Consider the following 21,209-nt stretch of genomic DNA (forward strand, 5'->3'; position numbering starts at 1 on the left):
GGACCTATAGAAAACACTGAGTGTTGGCAGGCTCTCCTGTGCAGAGCAGCTGGGGTCATTAAATCAACAGACCTCTATGACTGGACACACATTTGCATGCAGCGTGAGTCACACAGCAGTTGAGATTTGTACAATTTTGATAGAGTTTCTGGTATACTGCAACATTTAACCTGGAGAGCCACTGTAAGGTATTCTGCTACATTCTCCTCCATCCACTTCCCTAACCTCCATCTCTAAAAAGTCTAAATTTAGGAGGAGCAGAGCTCTAGGCAGCGGTCAGGCAATTTACTCTGCCATCTCTCCCTCATACTCGTTCTTTCTTTCAAGACCTAAAGCTGTCATCTTTACTCTCTCCCTCTCTCCCTCTCTCTCTCTCTCTCTCTGTCTGTCTTTTCCTCTGTTTCTCCCTTCCTCTTTATCACTCCTCTCTCTCTCTTCAGACCGTCATTCTTTCAGGGTGTTACAGATGAATGTGTTGGCAGCTGGGAGAGCCTGTGGCACAGTATGGAAGACTGGAAATGAGTTATATTGGGACAAAGTGCTCTCAGACAGAGCATGGACGGAGGGACCAAAGTGAATTACAAACTGCTCACATGGTGTCTGGTTTCCTAAAGCAGTAGTTTTGGGAGTCAGACTGTCGGACCTACAGTATGCCAGTTAGTCACTACTAATACTGATTCTGTGCTGTATTAGTTAATTGATGACATACTTACATACTGTAGTTTTTAAAGCAAACATGAGTCCTAAATAATCATTTTTTTCCCGTTAGAAACATAGAATGTTCTTTGTAGATGAGGCAGAAAGTTTAGTGAGCAGGGTTTGATTTCAGAAATGTAACATAAAACTGACACAATGGGAGTCTTATGGAAAGTCCTGAATACAATATCATTTTTTAGGTTATGACACTTGATATATGCTATCAGTGCATCCTGGCACAGCAACAGATACATGTAATAAGAGAATTAAGACTGTAGCTTTATTATTGTATTCTGATATAGTGGTCATTATCATCTTCAGATCAGCTCTTGAGTATTCTCACCTCAGTTCATTTTGTGAGACATTTTATCCTCTCACGTCCAGAGTCTTTAAAAGTAAGATAACTAGAATCCAAGTAAGTACAAAGAGTGAGTATCCTGTGCAGAAGGCTTTCTACCTGTCTGTAATAACTCATCAATACTGCATTTAAAAGAAATAGGGCCCATTTACACAGTTTGAAATATTTGCTCATTAGTCCAAACTGGTGGTCCTAGATTGCACTGTGAGACATGCCCACCAATGGCTGATTTGGAGCTTTAGCAAACTGAGGCAATTGTTATACTTTCCACTTCTGTGAGTACGCAAGGGTCAGCTATCCTGTTTGCTTTGGTAATAAACATGCTGGTGAAATCACCTACCACCAGGTCCAAGTCCTGGTTCTGTCAACCACCAATTCACACCTTCATGGAGAACCTAGCACTGACTGCTGAGTCAGTGCCTGGAGGAAGATGGATTCTGAAGGGACTGAAGAGGCTGGTTGGATGGGCCAGGATGGCCTTCAAGCCAGAGAAGAGAGGCGGAGTAGTGGACAATTTCTGTTTCTCTATCTCAGAAACACCATTTCTACCATCTCAGGGAAGCTTCATATGGTAGATCAGCTTTGATAGCAGGCATACAGCCATGAAGGACACCTGATAGGAGTTGGATGGGTGGCTGAAAAAGGTCCACAGAATGGGAAAATTTAAAGCGCGAATTTACCAACACAGGATTCTGCCAAGGGTCCTGTGGCCACTACAGCTATAAATTTTAAATCTCCACCATCTCATACCTGGAAAGGACAATCGGCCACTGCATGGCTAGGTCTACAGAGGAGCTTGAGCCCTCTATGTAAAATCCTGCAAACTGAGGCTCCCCCTCAAATCCAACAAGGAAGAGTTCAAGGTCTTCTACATGTTCCATTACAAAACTAAGAGCGGTGCAAATGGTTGACATATGCTGATGATATGCTTCTGCTCTCATGCAGTATACTTCTTTCTTTTTACATTCACAATGCCTACAATGCACAATCTGGCATTCCTCAAATGATAACATATAATCTGACACAGGTTATGAACAAAGTTTTATTAGACCAAATAAATTTACATGATTGTAGTTGTTGCAAATGTGCCTTTTAAGTACAGTAAAAAATGCAGCTGAAGGAATCGAAATTATGTTTTGTTTTGTTTTTTTCATTACTGATGTGAATGTCATTCTTGAAATCTGAAACATCTTATCAGACATGGACTACTTGTCCATGAGTCTGCAGTTTGAATCACTGACACAAAAATCCATATTGTTTTTACTGTCACTCTGTATGGAATAGAATATAATTAAAATTGAAAAGATGACTCAATTCAAACAAAACTAGGGCATTCATACAGTAGTGTAATACAGCATTTGAGACAATTAGGTTAGTTCTCCAAGCAGCTGGCCAAATGTCACATCATTTGTTGTTCAGCTGCACATGTGGGTCATTTTGGGATAGAGGTCTGTTCAAAATGATATCAAATATGGGTCACTTTGAGACCAAACATTCTGCTAATAAAATGGGTTTTCACAGGCTGTGGTATATTACATTAACATACAGTATTTCAGAGTGAATGTATGGAACATATGGAAAAGTGAGATAATCTTCTCTGAGCCTCCTGCTTCTGCACAGCCAGAGCACCACATGGGATTTTAAGGGGAGCATGTGGAGAGGCAGAGCTCTGCAGCAGCCCAGTAATGTGGGAAATCTAGTGATAGAAAAGACTGCGGTTTCGCTTTCCACCACTCAAGTCTTTCTCCATCTGGCTATTCTGTGTGGATATTAGATAATGAAAACTGCAGCTCCCTGCAGCCTTTATCTGAGCAATTATGTGGAACCAAAAACAGGAGGCAAAAGACTGTAAATATAATTAATTTGTTAGATGTCTTTGGATGGTTCTTAAATCTTCATAAGGTGGCATCACTGGCTTTTTCAAGGGTTTTTTTAAAGGTCACAGTTGGGGTGGGAACCCTGGTTTTATCCTCTTAATGTCATCAAACACGTTAGCCAGGAAATGAAAATCCACTGAAATAACAGGATTTTAGAGATTACACAATGACTGCACGAAAAACTTTTTTTTATGATTATTTAATTTTTTTTCTATTGCACCTCCTACAGGGTGGGAGGGGTCCTCTTGTGGCCAAGTTGTTGAAATTGCTCTGTGATCAGAGTGCCAGTATATCCATTAAAACCACGTGTCCTTCAGAAATGCTCTTCTGCAATTAGCCCCCTATGTGCTCAGTAATTGTAAACTCAGCTGAATAATAATGTAAGCTGAATTTTTGTGCTATATAAAATATAAAAGCAGTCAGTGTAGAATGATAGAAGGAGGTACTGGGTAAAGGTCATTAACCTGATCAAACCCTGGACATCATCATCCCCAAGTCACTTTAAGAAAAGGACAAACAGGGCAACGGGGGAAGAAGAACCTGAAGTTGCCAGAGCACAATGCACTGAGGTGTCAGTCTTAACAGCCTGTTAGGGAGCAGAGGGAACCAGCCAGACAATACCAGACCACATATATTACTGTCACTTGTTAGAGACTGAAGAGCAGAGCGATGGAGGGGAAAGAGAGGACAGAGGAGGACAGGGAAAAGGAAATGCAGACAAAGGGAGAGAGAAAGACAAGATGAGCACTTTCATATGGGGCATTTGTTCCTTGGGATCTATTTTTAGAAGTTTGTTTTCAAAGCACATCCCCAGTCTATATAATCCATGGGAATCTATCTTCAGTGGAAAAGTCGGGGAAGCAGTGAGACCATCTTTGGCCACAGTTGCTCTTTTAAGATCTCTTTGAGTGTGTGTGTGTGTGTGTGTGTGTGTGTGTGTGTGTGTGTGTGTGTGTGTGTTTGTGTATGCTTGATAAGCCAGGAAGCTGTGAAAGAGGTTTTGTTTTTTTTTCACAGAATAAGAACATAGTACATGGGAAGTGTTTTACAGACAGTTGCAGAACACCTCCAGACATCAGGGTTTGACATTTGTGGCAGGCGTCTGTCTAAAGCTATGACCTCTACTGTGACCACAGGAAGGTTGAGTAGTATGGAAATGTAAAAGTTTGACTCACTTTCTTTTTGCATGATGGGAAACTGTCTGTAAAGTCTGGGGAGAAGTACAAACACACCCCAGATTGAAAAGGTTCCAGGTTGCATTTGTACTGCAGAGAGAGCTCTTGTCCTTGGCTTTACAAACATCTCTCATTAATGCACCAGTGTTGTTTATAACACGAGAAGCACTTTAGTGCTCTATACACCAGAGATGCAAAGTGCAGTTGATGAGAAATCACTTGAACACTGAGTATTTGCAATGTTTTAAGTGCAGATTGTTGCCTGTTAAAGACTAAAACATTGCAATGTGTTGTGTCTGAAATCTGAACACAAAGACTCATATGAAGACTCAGAGAAGCACATGGCTTTAAAATCCATTTCCACAAATCTGATCACTAACACTAGCACGCCGGGCTCTATTTATGAATGCTATGCCCCAGGAGACCTCTGTTTTTCTCTAAAAAAGATAAAGACGTTTTAATGGCCCACAACAAACCAGCGCCTATTATATTTAAGTGAGTGTCTTGGCTGCGACCATGCAAGTAGCGCCACATTCTCCACTCTCTTGAGTGCATTTCATTGGGGGAAATGCGGCCAAAAAACAGACCAATAAAGTTAGCCATTTCATTGCACTCCCACCAATTTAGGAACCAGTGAATGGCCTGCCTCTGGCTGCCCTCACCCTGGGAGCAGTTCCCATCAAGTTAGTCACACAACACCAACCAAGATTCAAAGATCGCCGCTAAAACAGCAGGCTACTCTTACAACTCCTGCCTTTGCTTTCTGACATGATGTCAGTCTCACTGCCTGTCTGCTGTCGGACTGAATCTCTCTCTCCTTTTCCCCTCTCAAAACACCCTCCTGTAAGTTAGTGTTTACAATACAAATATGTGACACATGCATAGAAATTTGTCTATGCTCTACCAGAGAAAACACTAATGTGCATTCATTATGGACAAAGAAAGGTGAAACCTCAAAAACACTGTTACAAGTTCACTTAACAGATCCATACAACCAAGACCATATTCACTCATATCAAATGAACAGCAGCACATAGAGAGGAACAGATCTCTGCAATTTGGACACAAGGTACAGTTGAACTCAGCATAAGTCTAATTACCAATGATAAAGAGCAGTGATGGCTAATTAGGAGGCAGATGTTTTCATCATTAGTTTTAGTGCTATGAAAGTTGTTTTCAGTCTGTTTGCTAATCACAAAATGTGAGACAATCAGGTTGTAACTGTACCCACTTTCCTTCACCCTATGACCTACTGTATATACTGCTGTATATACACATTAATCAGCTGTTTACAGCACCAGAATGGGCTACAGTTTGTGTACTTCCTCAAAAATGCTCAACATTAATAACAACGCCAACACACAGCAGCAGGCATGCTGGCAACAAGAGATGGCTGCACGGCAACTTGGCCTCGCACAATGACAAAGTTGCTGATGGTTTCAGTTGAAGGTGGCTGTAAATACAACTGTATCTGATTAGCTGGTCAGTGGGTAGCTCAGGTGCTTCATTGCAAAGACTTGGGTTGAATCCCTGGCTGCAGTACCCTCTGCGTAGTTGTGTGACCCAAGGAAAACAACTGGATGTGTTTACAGGTTGGGGGACCGTGTTCTTTGTCACTGCACTTGCAACTCCTATTGGTTGTTTTCCTTTGCATGGTGTGCAAAGACATGTACATCCATCTTTCACTAAAGCTCATGCAACTGAGAAATTAAAGAATGTGTTTCCTGTTTCAGTGCTAGAGCCAGACCAGCAGGTTAAAGCTCACCGTTATTCAACATGCTCATTTGCATTGCTGGCCAAAAGAAACAATGTTATGTCGATGCATAAAAAGGGTTAATTGTTCTTGTGGTGTGCTCTCGCCCTGTTTTGTAAATTACACTGTTGCACTGCAAACTGCGACGTCACTCTCATACACTGTTTACAATTTATGATATATTCTTGGATCAGCATTTCTTTATTACCTCCATCTGACACATGACATCACATCCTTTTTCTGTGCTGAATGCGGGGCAGTTTCCCTGGACTGAAGGCACATGTGGCCATACCTTGAGCTCTCACATGACACACACACGCTTGTACAGAGCAAACATCACTCGGCTCAGTCTGGCAGACAGGGCGTGGGAGACGGATGACGATGAATCATTGATGCTCAGCACACAGATCACAAACAAAACACAAATGCATACACACACCAGATGCATGCATGCGCACACATATACACACACACACACACACACACACACACACACACACACACACTTATCTCTTCTCGCTTACTCATCCCTCCTTTCCCATTTACAGCGTGGTGTTTTTCTCTGTGCCATCACTGATTTTGTGGTGACAGAGACAGATGGAGGGATTGAGGGGGCTCACCAACAGAGGAGGAGAAATCTCCCTCTGCCTTTTTACTTTCAGCTGAAATACCATTAATAGCTGCTGCTGGCCTTTGTGTTCCTGGCTTGGACTCTGCTGCCTTTTGCATCCATCCCTCTTATTTTTTTCACCTCTACGTCCTCTCTTTCACTCAAGTCTCTCTGTCTTTGTTCCACCTCAGAATCTGATATGTATCTTATAAAAGTTGGAGGGAGGCTTTCAGTTTCAAAATGTTGCAGCAGATTATGACAGAATAAATCAAATAGTGATATCGAATATGTCTTATGACAGCTTTATTAGTGTAGGAATTTGAAAAAATTCCAATATTGTAGTCCTGCACAGGTGTCTGACATATAATCAGGCTAGTGATCGTATGTGAAGAGGCTGCATTGGAGAAGGGTGATGGTGTGAAGTAGGTGTGAGGATAACAGATTACATGTGGAGATGGATGCCATATAGATGAAATACAGTGCCATCCATCAACCGAAGTCCCCTGAGACAGTCAACTCTACCATGCACGACTTACCGATCACAATGCCACCCTGGGAGGAGTTTACCTCAGTGCGAGTGGACAAAAGTTTGCCTTGAACCTATTTCAACATGCAATTTTTATGCGCAGTATATTTTATCTAGCCTTTTAATTACCCATGTAAACCTCATTAAGATAAAACATCCCTCATCAGCATCAAAAGAGCCTGAAGCAAAAACAGCTCATCTCAGGGCAAAAAAGCTCAGCTAGAAACACTATTAAATATAGAAACTCTGGATAATAAAAGCAGCTGAGTACAAAGATCACATTAGGGTTACATGTTGAGGGGAAAGTATGAGATCAGTGATTAAGCTCATTTGGATGACCGGTGTATAACACACTGCTGTTTCAGCCTCTGCATTGCTGCTGTTCTTATTCCAGCTCGGCTTTGATCATTCATAAGAACCTTTGCCCTCTCTCTTTCATGTCAGTGTGTGCATACACAGGCGTACATAGTACTCCTTGCTGGGGCAGGGGACGACTGCATTATTCATACCAATGCCGTCACACTGAGTAATTGAAGCCGGGGGGGGGGGTAAGGCAGGGGGGGTATAGACACCTTCTCTCTCTCTGATCATTATCAATGACCTCTGAGAAAGATCGGTGTAGACATCAAGGTGATACTCTCCATCTGAGGGCAAAGTCAATACTGAGAGAGATTGGGAAGACCAGTGTATGTAGCTGCTCTGCAGGCTGGTGATGATGCCTGTTACTGGAAATATAAAACCCTTCTCCAACATGGAAAACATAACACTGATGGCTTCATTTCTACGTTGATGTAATGGCTTTTTGTCATTCACACACACAGTAGGTATCTATTACCTAAATGTTAGTTATAGACCAGAAAGAGACAAAATTCTTGCAAAACATTGGCCATATGGTGCCCAAGAAGAATAGTTGAATAGTAATGAGGGGTTATCCAGTTACAGAGTGTTTGGGACACCTATCATTTAGCTGCTGCTATGTTCTATGCAAAAGATTTTGCTGGATATTCAGATTGATAATTTGGGAGACTGCTGGTCGGATGATAACTGTGGTCATACAAGGAGGTTCTCTGTTTAACCCTTGCAAATGAGAAAAATGTTTTTATATACGAATCTGTCAGGGGAGGAATCTCCTCATCAACTTAAATTGAACTTACTCCCAATGTTTCATGGTTTCAGTTTCCTTTGCACACTGGAAATGATACTGGAGTGATGCATTACTGTGCTTTTACTATGGCATGAATTTAATCTCTCACTGTTGCATATTCAACCATATGCTGCTGTGCCAATAATGTTAATCTGACAGCATTCAATTCAGAGTTCAGCCACACTGAGTGAGTCACTGAATGTCCAATCTTGTAAGATTGCCATTGAGACTTTTAAGTAAAGGAGATTTAGCTGTTTATTCAGACATGAGCCTGACATGTAAAACTGCCATCACATTCACAAAGCGAGGTGTATATGTGCTGTGGCTAAAGGCCCACCAGAAGGTACAGAGCTGTGTGCATCTTAAAATCATATTTAGCTAAACACAGTACAGTTATATTTTTTGACAACACTGTACTGATGTGTATGAAGGAAAAAAAATTATATATGTGTATTTTCTGTGCACATTTATAAAGAACTTGTTGCATGTGTGAACTTAAAGATGTGACAACATAGAATCATTCAACTACACACTGAAAAATCATAGTTTTCAGCTTGATTCATGTTAATTTATGCAGCACAACTTGGGTGTCTTGTCTGGGTGTTGTGGCTGTGACTTCTGCACCCCTTACTAGAAAGAAAAAAAAAAACATCAGCTAAATGCATAAAATGTAAATATAAATGCCTGAAATCTAATTGTCAGGGTCCACATACTGAAGTGACAGCCCACGGGGATGGATGTAAACACTGAATGAATCTTTCATGGAGGAAGCTGGTGTTCTCTTTGTAATACAGGGCAACTTAACAAATGTAAATATGGCCAGTGGTGAGACAAAATAATGCACAAATCTTAGAAACCAATTTCTTTCCTACCATCACACAAGAGACGTACAGCAATGGCATGATGGAAGGAGGTATTTTGATGTGTGTTTGTGAGTGTGTGTGTGTGTGTGTTCTGTGGCATGTGGAGGTGGTGAGGAAAAGGATTAGCAAGCATGACGAGCTTACCCAAAGACGTGTTTAGCCTACACTCTGCCTCATTTCTTCCTTCCCTTTCTTGTTTGTCCCCTTGTGTCTTTGTCTGTCTTTGTGTTTGTTTGACTCGGTATTTGTACTCAGATTGCTGCGTCCGTTTGTGTTTGAATATGCTTTTCGCAGCTGTTACTTTGTCCTACATGCTGCGTTACATCTCTCATGTCTGAGAGAGGATATATGTATGTGTGTTTGCAGAAAGCAGAGATCTGTGTTTATCTGCCTGCAGGTTTTTGAGGTGCTGACACCAGGAGGAAGCTATTACGTCGGCCCATGTCCACTGCAGGTAGCCGGGGGAATCTGATATTTACCATGAGTGCATCAACACAAACTGAGAGGGGGGAGGCAGGCAGGTTCAAAGGATGTCAAACTCACTCACTCACTCACTCACTCACTCACTCACTCTGGCTGGGAATAGTGTTTGCTGAAACCAATTTGCCCAAGATGTGTACGTTTGAGAAAGTGTTGAAGTAAACAGAAACAGAGTGTGGAGATGTGCATCCTGCGGCTGTTTGTGGGCGTGAAAAATGAACCCCCACTGAAGACAAGTGGAGAAGATTCAATGCTTGGGAAAGGGGAAAGCAGAGATATAGAAGGAGAGAGTGAGACAGTCAGAGTGAGAGAGCGAGAGAGAGGGACTGGAGAAAATATGGAGAGACCTTCATTCAAAATGCATGAAGCCACAAGTCAGGCAGTCACTACAGAAGCTGCAGGGCTTCCACAGCTCACCTCTGCAGGTGCGAGAAGATACACTTGACAGAAATGGCATTTACACACATGAACACTGCAAGTGCAGCACAGCACTAACCTATATTAAGGTTGAAACTAATGGTTGATTTTCATCATTCTTTTATAAAATATCAAAATTTGTGAGAAAATTATTGTCTCCTATTTTTCTCTTACAGACCATTTATGGTATTCAATTAATAATATTATGAATTGGAGAAAAGACAGTATGTACAGCAGGTACACACATTCGAACATGTCCATGCACAACAAGACCAGAAACACTTTCAGTGGTGCTTTTGTGCACATGTTTGTGTACCTGTGCACTTGTGTGCTTCAGTGAGCTCTCAGGTCGGATGTGTACACATTGCCTCACTGAGTGTTTGCATGTGTGTGCCAACTGGATATGCATCCATGTGTGTCTGCTTGCTGCTTTGATATCTCTCCTATTGGCAGTCCTGATATGAACGGCTACTTTGATCCTGTTTGAATCAGACAGCGTCACCCAAGTTCCTCTGTTGCTGCTCTGAACAAATAGCCCAGAAGACAGAGACAGAGAGGGAGAAGGTGGGGGGGGGGTTGCTCTGGGCCACTAGATGTTTCAGTTGAATAGCAGCCTCCTGCGGGAAGATGTCCTGTGAAAGTTAAGCTTTCAACAGCTTATAACTGATCTGTCCATATTTATTATGCGATAAGACATTCATTTTTTAAGCATACACATTTTTTGGACAGTAATGAAACCGGCCTACAGCAAAGATGGTGGAGAGTCATAGAAGCGTGTCTGTCGTTTATTTGTTTACTGGAAAACTGATACATGATTCATGCTTGATTTCAATGTCATGAAAATGGTAACATGGCGTGAAATGCATCTCCTCCTGCTCTGTTTTGATTGTACGTATTATGACAAGCCGATCAACGCCAACCTAATTATGTGTGTCACCAATTATGACAAATATTTCTGTATTTCATCAAACAGATGGTTTTATGAGGAATTTATGAATATATTGATTAATAAAAACCTCACAATCTTAGCTGCATTGCAACAGCAAATGCCAAAAAACACTATTCAGAGAATATAGCAGGACTAAGGCAAGAAAAATATGCAGACTACACTCTCACTGTAGCTCATGGGGGCAAGAATACAAGCATAAAGGGAGCCGGCCAGCAACAGCCTGCCAGTCCCACAAGCTCAGGAGGTACAGACTTAATAACATCAGATGATTTTAAACAAATGAGATCAAACAGCACTCCTCATTCAGGTGGGAAATCATGACTAAACAAGGTGAGTGGAGTGCAGTCAGCTCCGCAGCGAAGCACCGGCTAAGCCTCATTTAAAGCACTGAAAAATGGGAGAGGAGGTGCAATGAGACAGAGGCCTGGAGCGATGAACAACCATTGATATGCAGCAGAGAGAGAGAGAGAAAGAGAGAGGGAGAGAGACAGGGAGCAATAAGGGTACATACATACACACCATATGAAGTCCCTCTGAACTCCAGCATTACAGGGAAAGTGGGATACTGACATTAGCATATTCTGCTAATTGTTATTCATTTACGCCAGCTCCATTTCCCAGAACATTAAGTCTATGTATGAGATGAGTGTATTATACTTCTTGGCATGTGTGCATATGCTTCGAAGATAACTTTTGAATACCAGCCCTCTTAGGAGAAAAGAGAAAAGAAGAAAAAAAAATAGTGCACTGATGATGATACACAGGCATTTAATCTGAAACAATATTTTTTAATCAAACTAGTTAAAAAACAGAAAACAAACAAAAAAAAAAGAAGAAGAATATTTATGGTAATATGTAGAAAGGCTGGACTGTGGCATTGTGTAACAATCAGACTTTTTGTGCTTAGTTATAAATTAAAATTAGTTAATTTAAAAAAACTATGGACCACATGCAGTACAACAATTCATTAAAGAAATCCACATGAATTAATTTGAGGACTGTGACAGCCAAAGGCCCCATTATCAATCTCCATCTGCTGGTGAGTTATGAATAATTGCCAATAAAATATGCTAGTAAGTGTATTTGTAGTTCTGCAGTCTTAAGAAATAATGCAGGTCATGATACATGCAGTATTCAGATTAGCCACATCTGGCAAAGTCTGTATTTAGCATCTTATTACCCGCCAGCTGAACCACAGTCCTGTCTATGTTCTGGTAACTCTTAATCAAAGCAGTGGCAAAGGGATCAATGCCTTTAAATAACACTTGATAAAAAACAATCCAATGCTAACAGCATATGTGGAAATACTGTGATATTGGAAAGAAAACTAATATTTTTCAGTCATTAAAGGGGTTTCTTGGGTTGACAGGCAAGAAATGTGCAATGAGTACAAAAATCCTGCGGTGCCAATATCTTATTTCTTTCATGCTACAGAGAGTTCACTGTGGCAGCAGATCAGACAGTGTGATCTGCCTGAGGGAGGCATGAGGGCGCAAGAGAGTGAGAGAATAAGTGAGGGGTGAAGTCAGAGGAGGGGAAGAAAGATTACTATTCATGCAGCACCTCAGAGAGGTTTCTATCTAGGAGACAAGGATTATAATTTAGCTATAGTGAAGTTTTTTTGAAAGACACTAAACTTAATTTTTAATCAGAGAGCAGAGATCCACTTCATTGATCTGTCAATCATGCAATTCACATCCTCTTCTGCCAGCTCGCCAGGATATGAGACACTGTGGGGCGTCTCCCACACTGGAGATGTTTTTGATAGATCACATCTGCAGAAACAGCCGCTGCAGCCCTGAGCCAATAACGTGGGGAGGGGAGGATTCAGGGGGGAATAAAGAGTCAATATGGACATTAAAATTTATATTTGAGTAAATCAGTGTGCAGTGGTTACTGAGATGCAAGGCCTTTCCTTTGTAAATGTTTGTGGAGGGATTAAAAGTCGTGACCTCCGATGCCATGATTAAAACATAACTGACTTATGCTCTTTAGCAGCAGAAATACACTGAATCTGCATTAAATATTAGCCTAGCCGCAAATAAATCTGAGAGATCTGTTTGAACCATCTTGGAGGATATATTTGGCTTGATTTATCACATTTAAGTCAAACTGAAATTTGAAAAAGGAAATAGAAACTATAATGATTGTGCAGCTATTATTTGAGAGGAAATAAAACATTTTTTTTTACATTTGGGGACACAGTGTCATCTTGTAGCTTACAAATGCTGATGGAAGACATCTGTCCCTTTACAACTTTTAACCTTCAGGACGACCAATTGTTAACAGACTCCCAATTTAAGGATTATCAGGGAAAGGAGACGGTGCAGTCTATCCTTCTGTCACTGCCATACCGTGTGAAGTTTAAAATGGGATTAATTGAGACTGCAGACAAGAGACTGGCAGTGATGTTAAGGTGAGTGCATAGGAGGAACAACTACCAGCGATGGCATGACGACGGCATGGTCGAACTGGGGGAGAAATTCAGTCCTGGATTTATCCAGAGGGTACAGCCTGCACAACGAATGACAGGCACACAGAGAGGTGCCAGTAAAGGCACTGATGGGGTCAGTAAAAACTTTGGGACTTAATGGATGTTTTGGCAGTCCACTGGCCCACTGGTCCACTGGCCCACCAGGATTTGTCCCAGCAGTCCTGATGACCGGCCTGACTACACTGGAGAGACCAAGAGTTCAAAGGCATGATATAGATGCAGAATTTGCTGACTTTCTGTTTCACAGGTGGGTAACATTAGTTGTGCTATGTTTCCCAGAGACAGTAGGTCAGTGTTGTTTTGTCCCATTTGCTAATGTTTGTGATAGTTAATCCCAGCTGGTTAGTTAGCAAGCCAGTGTGTCCAGGAACATTAGATTACTTGCTCACTGAGGTTCAGCTTAGTCTCTAGTTTGACAAGACATGCTGTTGGTGTGGTGTAATGTGTGGTAGCAGGAGAGGAGAACTAACCACTGTCTGCAGCTGGTGCTGAGTATGGTGAACCATCTCGTCCTTGCTGTAGCTTTGCCACAGTGACTGTAGCAACAGTTTGCTGACTCTGTGTCATGGTATTTGTCCATACAACTTACGACAGGTTTTACAGCCATGGAGACATAAAAACAGAGGTTTGCTAGCACAGTGGACTTAATTGGTTGGATGCAGAGCTCAAAATGAGATTCTAGGCAATGCTACCTTTCTTGTTAGCTTAGCTACAAACATACGATCCCCTACTCTGTCCTGTCTAAACAAGTAACTCTCGCTAATTTTTACTCCATTGTATTTTGGAAGCTGTGTTTGTGTCCATGTTGTTGGTACAATGATGTTTTATATTATAAGGTTGTTTTTTTTTTTGCTTCAGCTACGTGAAGGAGTATCCACTTCCACATTGTATAAGGTGCTCTGGATTCTGCCATTGTGCCCTCGCTGTGGCACTGAAGACAGATGTACTTGTTTTGCTGTTGAGTTCAAAAAGCAACAGTCTTTCTCCAGAATGGTTTATTCCACCTTTAACTTCCAGGTATTACTGTATTATTATGAGCTATTTTTAGTGCTTGCCCACACAGATACTGCACCAATGAAATTACCAGTACCAGCGTTGTCAAGTGGAACCATAATTCACAGGCCTGAACACTAATTTAGGGGATATAATCACTGTTGAATAATAAACAATACTTGAATTTTGACCCAAAAAACCACACAAGTAAAAAGAAACATCAATGGTCTATGTAGTGAGTTGTCAGTTACAGACAATAAACTAATATGCTACTGTAACTTTATAAAGTTTATGACACCACCCATCTAGAAAGGAATTAGGGTCAAAGCAAAATTAGATTTTGACCCCAGAATGTAACACACAGGACAGACAGCTATAAAGCAGCATTACTGGGTGTTAGGCCACTTCAAGCTGTAGAGTGAAAGTGTTTTAGGTTTTACCTGCATATTGCTCCACTCTGTGGCAAACAGCTTCTGTCTTCAATCCCACTAACCCACAATAAAAACAACAAGAGCTTTAGCTTCTGTTCTGATCCACTAGCCAACTTACTGCCTAAACCGATTTAGGAATCATGAGATTTCCAATCACCTCAGGCCTGCTGCGTGAGCACTGTGAGCCACAAATGACCCCATTCACGTGGAGCGCTCTGGCATGGCAGCCAGTTTCTTCAATCACGAAATGCCAGGAATTACCTGCAGGTATACATCACAGCAACTGCAGACTCTGCTGCTTCATTGTTACTGAGTTCACAACTGACCTGGAGTGGTACTCAGATCAGAGGTGTAACCGATTCAGTCTAACCCACCACACACACACACACACACACATACACACACACACACACACACACACACACACAGAGGAGGCCTGGGAGCTGGAGGCTGACCAGTGAAGACAGAGAGACATTAATGACTCAGAGCAATAACTGCAAAATAGCACACAGTGGTTTTTCCACGACTGACAGGAATTAACACACCCACAAGAGGGAACATTCAAGGTTCTTTCTGTGTATGCGTCTTATCTATGCGCATGTGTGCACTCACATGTTTACCTGGATGGCAGTGATTTATCACCTGCTATAGAACCTCATCCCCTATAGAGAAAAATGCTTTCATGGAACACAAGGGTTACACAGTGGGGAGCTGTAACAACACAGGCATCCATACACACTTGTACAATACACACAGATATACAACACAATATAGACACACATAGATAGGTGCTGCATACACACTGGGATTGCTTCAAGGATGAAAAAGTCAGCAGTAAGTATTTTTAAAGGAAAGTCTGCATTAGTACATTTCAAGCGGGTTTATGTTTTAGGCTCCGTTTCAGTTATTGTGAGCAAAGTATTTAAAAAGCTAACTCAGGATCACCAGGGGACGTCTGAACATACATCACCACTGGGGTCTGTGTGTGCAATTTACAAGATTCTCCGTTTGTGTGTCTGCCGTTGTGCCTGACTGTGCATAAAGTGCACCAAGAGTTATGATCGACTGGTGGCTCTGGTGTCAGCTGGGCTGGACACGAGACAAGGCCACAGAGAAGTGGAGGAGATGGAAGGAGAGAGGGTGATTAGTGGCTCTCCTTCCTGTGCCTGCAGCTTGGTTCAGCTGCACTCTGTGTTCCTCAAGCCGTTTCAGTTCATGAAAAGCTTCCTGCTAGGATGGAAGTGTTCGCACACCTGATGTAGTCAATTTTGTGTGCTCATTAGATAGTTCTTTATAAACCCTGAGCACATTAACATGTAAGTAGCTGTGACTGTAGCCTGAAATATGGCTACACACATCAACTCCCTTTTCTGCTTATGTTGTCTTTTGTGATTTAAAAGTTCCACACTGCAAACTGATAGCACTGCAATGTGACAAATGAGAGGGGAGACTTCCATTCTTCATCTACTGAGTCTTGTAGCTTGCTGTTCTATCTCTTTATTGGGGGGGCGGGGAAACAAAAGAATAAGTCTTGCAATCCATGGCCCCTCAAGCTGCTAAAAACCCAACAAAGAACACGGAGCAAACAAGCAGCAAAAGACACAGACATGTAAGTGCCTTATTAAAGCTGAAAAGTCAGTGGTGGTGTGTACACACGTTTCATCTGCAGCCCGGTGCCATAGGGCACACCCTTCCTGTCTAAGACAAGTCTTGCTCACCCGCAATGATAAAAATACCCCCGCAAGGAGGACAAAAAAAGATAACACTGTGATTCTCTGCCTCTCTTAGCCGCAGGTGTTGTCTGGCAGCGGAAACTGAGTTCATGGAGTTTATAGCACTGGTGTCTTCATAAGCACACACTGACTGCTGTTGTTGTGGGATTATTTTGAGGTAGTAAATTTATTTTCATGAAATACACATAGAAACAAGAGGAACACAAAAACACTTTTGTACGGAAGTCTTAATATGGAGGCAGGTGAATGGGATAGAAGCAGACAGAAAGGTGAGAGGTCATTAATGTTGTGCAGTCCAAGGGAAATGTCACAAGGTTCACTGCATGGCTCTCAATACTGTGTGACAGACACTGTACAAAAACAGAATGAAGTTGTAGATGAGTCAACCCGCTTTAGTTCCAAAAAGGACTCTGACTTTGTCAGCCTGTTAAAGAGTATCAGGTAAATAGTTGTGGGATCTATTTTTCTTAAGAGCTCAGAGAATTTCACTACGGACAACAACAAAACATCAGCATGAAGCCACAAGGAGATTTGTTCAAATGATAAAACATCTACAATATCAATCAGTTAAACCAACACAACAGTAAAACTATGAGGGCGCTCAGTGCAGACGTCCACCAAGGCCAGTGTGAAACAACATAAATCTGACTTCAGAGAAAAAAAACTTAAAATTCATAGTAAATGATTTGTATCTGCCCCAGAATTTAGGGTCTGGTCGAAGGTCAGCGCACATCACTTCAGTACTTTTTGTGTAATTCTGCTGACAAACAAACCAACAAACAATAGACATGGGGGAAAAAAACACCTCCTCGCAAAAATGGGAAGTAGTAGCTGTCGTTGAAATGTCAGTTTAAATGTCAAATGTCAATTATTAAACTACAAAGTTGCATGAGGTAGTGCAGTTCGAAGTGCATTCATGTAATACCATGAAAATAAACATTCTGTGGCTGCTGGTGCACACTTTGTTAAATAAAAAAAAAAGAATGTTCATACTATAAAACAGGAGGATTTATATGATGAAACCAGAACTGGTAGATCTCTGTGGCTGTAAATGATGTTGAGCACTACCTGGATTATCCCTGACTGAACATTCTGCTTTGTGACTGACAACCTGTCCCATGATATCTGAATCCTCTTTATGTGGTGAAGACCACCCATTTACCTCTGCTTACACAGAAAAATCAAACAGCATACTTTGCTCCTGAGAAAGTGACAGGAGCCGCTGCTGCTGCTTGTAACAATAAATGGATCTGACATCCATGCGATATCTGCGAATGTGTGTGTTCTTGTGTGGTTGCATTTAAACCAACCACTACTTAGCCAACTCTTACTGCTGGCGAGATTTCAGAGTGCTTTTACATGCTTGTTAGCTCGTGTCCTGATGCCCCTGAGCCAGTCACCTTCTGCTTGGCCTTTAGAAGAAGGCAGCAAAGAACCAAATGATTAAATGTGGGCTGTTTCTGTGCAGCTGCTTGTCAGCTACGGTGGTTGCACCACCATGTCAGCACCCAGAGATCGCTTAGGCTCACATTTAAAATACGACAGACGGTTAATGTCGGCCTGTAACTGCAGCAGCCTGTGTGCATGTCTGCATTTGTGTGGATAAAGAGGTGTGCGTTGCCCTGTGTTTGCATCTGCATGTGTATTCACAGGCTGATGTGCTTCCATGCGTGGAGAATTAAATTTCACTGATTAAAATATCTAAAAATTAATTTAATGGCAAAAAACGTAATTAAATTAAATTAAAATGCCCTGCATGGGTGTGTACTCACATGTGCACTGAGGTCACAATGTGCATGTGCTTGTGTATAAGGCTCTCCTGTTTGTTTGTGTATTGGTGTATATGTACAGAACACTATAGGTCTGCAGCAGATGCCATAATCTCCTCGCAGCCATGCTTTAGGATGAGATTATGAAAGCCATAAAGTGGTTAAGAACAGTCTGTCACTTTGGTGTATTGCTATTTCTGTGCAGATACTCTCTCTCACACACACACACACACACACACACACACACACACACACACACACACACACACACACACACACTCTGAATATATAAGTACATCATTCTATGGCCTGAGGACTGTATAGGGAGGCACCCAGCAGTCCATTTCTGCAGATTAAGCACAGAAAGGTGCAGTAGCTCAAATGTAAATGTGGAAAATGGAGATTTCATTAGGGAGAGAGAGCGGGGACATGACAGAGTCAGAAGGAGTTAGAATATAAAAGAAGACAAAAAAGAAAAAGAACAAGAAAGGGAGGAACAGACAAGAAGAACAATGCAATTTGAGAGTCAAAACAAAAGGAGAATTGAATGGCATTTCCATTCACGGATAATTGGGACAGGTACTTTCCTCCTCTGTCGTCTCCTTTCTTAATGTCTTTTCCCTCCTGCTGCCCTCCCCCCTCCTTCCTTTCTCTCTTGACCTTCATCTTTCTTCGTCTCCTGCTCCTCCCCTTTAACATTCTCCCCACTGCTTTGGTTGTGAAGCCAAAACGAGAAAAAATTACTTTTCAGTTTCCACCAAAAATGTTCAGACTTCTCTGATCAAACCATTGGTGCGTGATTGGTGTGTGTGTGTATGTGTTTGTGTGTTTGTGTGTGTGTGTTACAAAGAGTGTGCTTAGTGTTTGTGTATGGCTTGTGGACCATGGGCTGAGGATGTTATTAATCCCACCAGACTGCAAATAGTCATGCTTGTCCCACTCAGTCCAGTGGGAAAGTGTTGTGTGTGTGTGTGTGTGTGTGTGTGTGTGTGTGAGTGTCTGTGTGTGTGTATGTATGGCAATGTGCATGTTTTACAGGACTAGAAATGTAATATGACAAAGCTGCTGAATCACTGAGTCTTTTCTCTTCATATACCATCTGTTATCAACACACCTCATACCAGTGGGTGTCTTCAACCACTCTATATCAATGTCTGTCTCAAGTACAGCTGTAATTACGCAACATATAATCAATGCATGTGCTCACATGTCTGTTTGTTTTGCAGGCATGTGTCTGCCTGGATGTACACACACATATATACATTCTTATATGCATCCATCCATCTGGGAGTCGGGGACTTCTGTCTCTGAGCGTGTCCATGTGTGTGATGATCACAAATCTGCTTTCCCTCGACGCATCACACTAGTGAGCAGCGCGGCCGCGCCACTGTGAATGTTGATGGACAGCCGGTGCATGTGAGTGAGATACCATTTGGCAGTCTGTTCCTTCATTGAATTGATTTAGCATTAAGATTCGGCAGAATTCCTTCACAAATTCCTCAGAAAACTGACATGCATGAGGAGAAAATACCAAGAAGATGATTTGTTATGAATGAATGTTATACATTTTCCTCAACTTGTGATTTTTTAAATTGATGTGGTGCATTTCATTTCGTGCTAAATCGAGCATAAATAAGAAAAAAATGACTAATTAATTAGTATTGTATTTACTGCACAATGACTCCTCTTTAAACAGATCATCTTCTTTAGAAGAGCTTCCCTCCTTGCTGTAGTTATTTCCCGAAACCCAATCTCACAGCTATTCAGCATCAAATCAGTGCCTTTGCCTTGCAATCATGCACTCCAACAGAAGACTAATAGCCATTTCCAAAAAAATGTTTTGGGGCTTCTCTTGTGCAAATCACCGTTCCAAATGACATGACTCCACCCGCAGAGAGAGTAATTCATGCTAAAACCAGATTTAAGCCAGTTTAATGCGCTAATGAAAAGTGCGGTATTTATATGTAGCTGGTAGTCAGCAATGTTGTGACATCAGGCCCATCTGTGACTCAGTCTAAACCCCTAATGAGAACATTACTGAGCCCCAGGCAGACAAACACACACAGACACCAAGAAAGGAGGAGAGGGAATGTGAGAGGAGAGATGATCGATGCAATCCTTGCCACCTCTTTTGACTGCCATCATCCCTTTCCCTCCTCCTCTCCTGCTCCCACTCCTTCCTCCTCCTCCCTCTTGTCTCATACACCAGGACTCAGGGCAGCGGGTCTAACTCAATACAACATGCACCGAAAATCAATGGAAGACAGAAAGAGACGGAGCGAGGGGGACTGAGGGGAAGAAATAAGGCCAAGTGGAGGGGCAACACATTTTTGGACAGCTTTGTCGTGCTCTGCAATCCTGTCCACCTCCATCTTAAGGCACACAAACAGGCAGGAGCTCCAATATACACCACCAACACACCTGCATTTCTGTCTTTTTGCTGTCTTTATTGTGATGTTGCACTCTAAATATCACAGCAAAGGTACAAAATCACACCTGTGCACCTACGGAGTATCAAATAATGTTTTCTAGAATACATTGTCCTTTAAAAGCAGAAGATCTGGTGAGAAAAAAATTGCAACAACGGCACCACCACGTGTACACCCTCAACAAGACATTAAAGTTATATGCATACACAACACATGTATTCACTTATCTTATATTACAGTCTCTGAATTGATTTTGCCGTGAATCCATGACAGACTGCCTCACATACTCCAGTGTAATAGTATTTCCAACACCCCACCCTTGCTGCCCAGACAGACCGAGCTTAATATTCATCCAATGGTGAGTCGGGGCACCAGAACAACTCCCAAGGCTTTAGAGAGACATGCATGCATAAACAGCCCTAACAGACACATGCACTTGCACACACGGAGCTCATTTGCAAACACAACAAGCCGTAGCGCATTCCCATGCCTATTCCGCTCCTCAGATTGTT

The 21,209-nt window shown here is 41.9% G+C and overlaps 1 protein-coding gene across 3 annotated transcripts in view; it reads right to left on the reverse strand.

Moving 5' to 3' along the window:
• Positions 1–21,209, reverse strand: part of myripb (myosin VIIA and Rab interacting protein b) — a 106,899-nt gene that overhangs the window by 34,918 nt on the left and 50,772 nt on the right. The window lies entirely within an intron of this gene.

The sequence above is a fragment of the Trachinotus anak genome, unplaced genomic scaffold, assembly GCF_046630095.1.
Source record: "Trachinotus anak isolate AG129_WGS33_773 ecotype Australia unplaced genomic scaffold, CSIRO_AGI_Tana_v1 ptg000009l, whole genome shotgun sequence".
Lineage (NCBI taxonomy): Eukaryota > Metazoa > Chordata > Actinopteri > Carangiformes > Carangidae > Trachinotus > Trachinotus anak.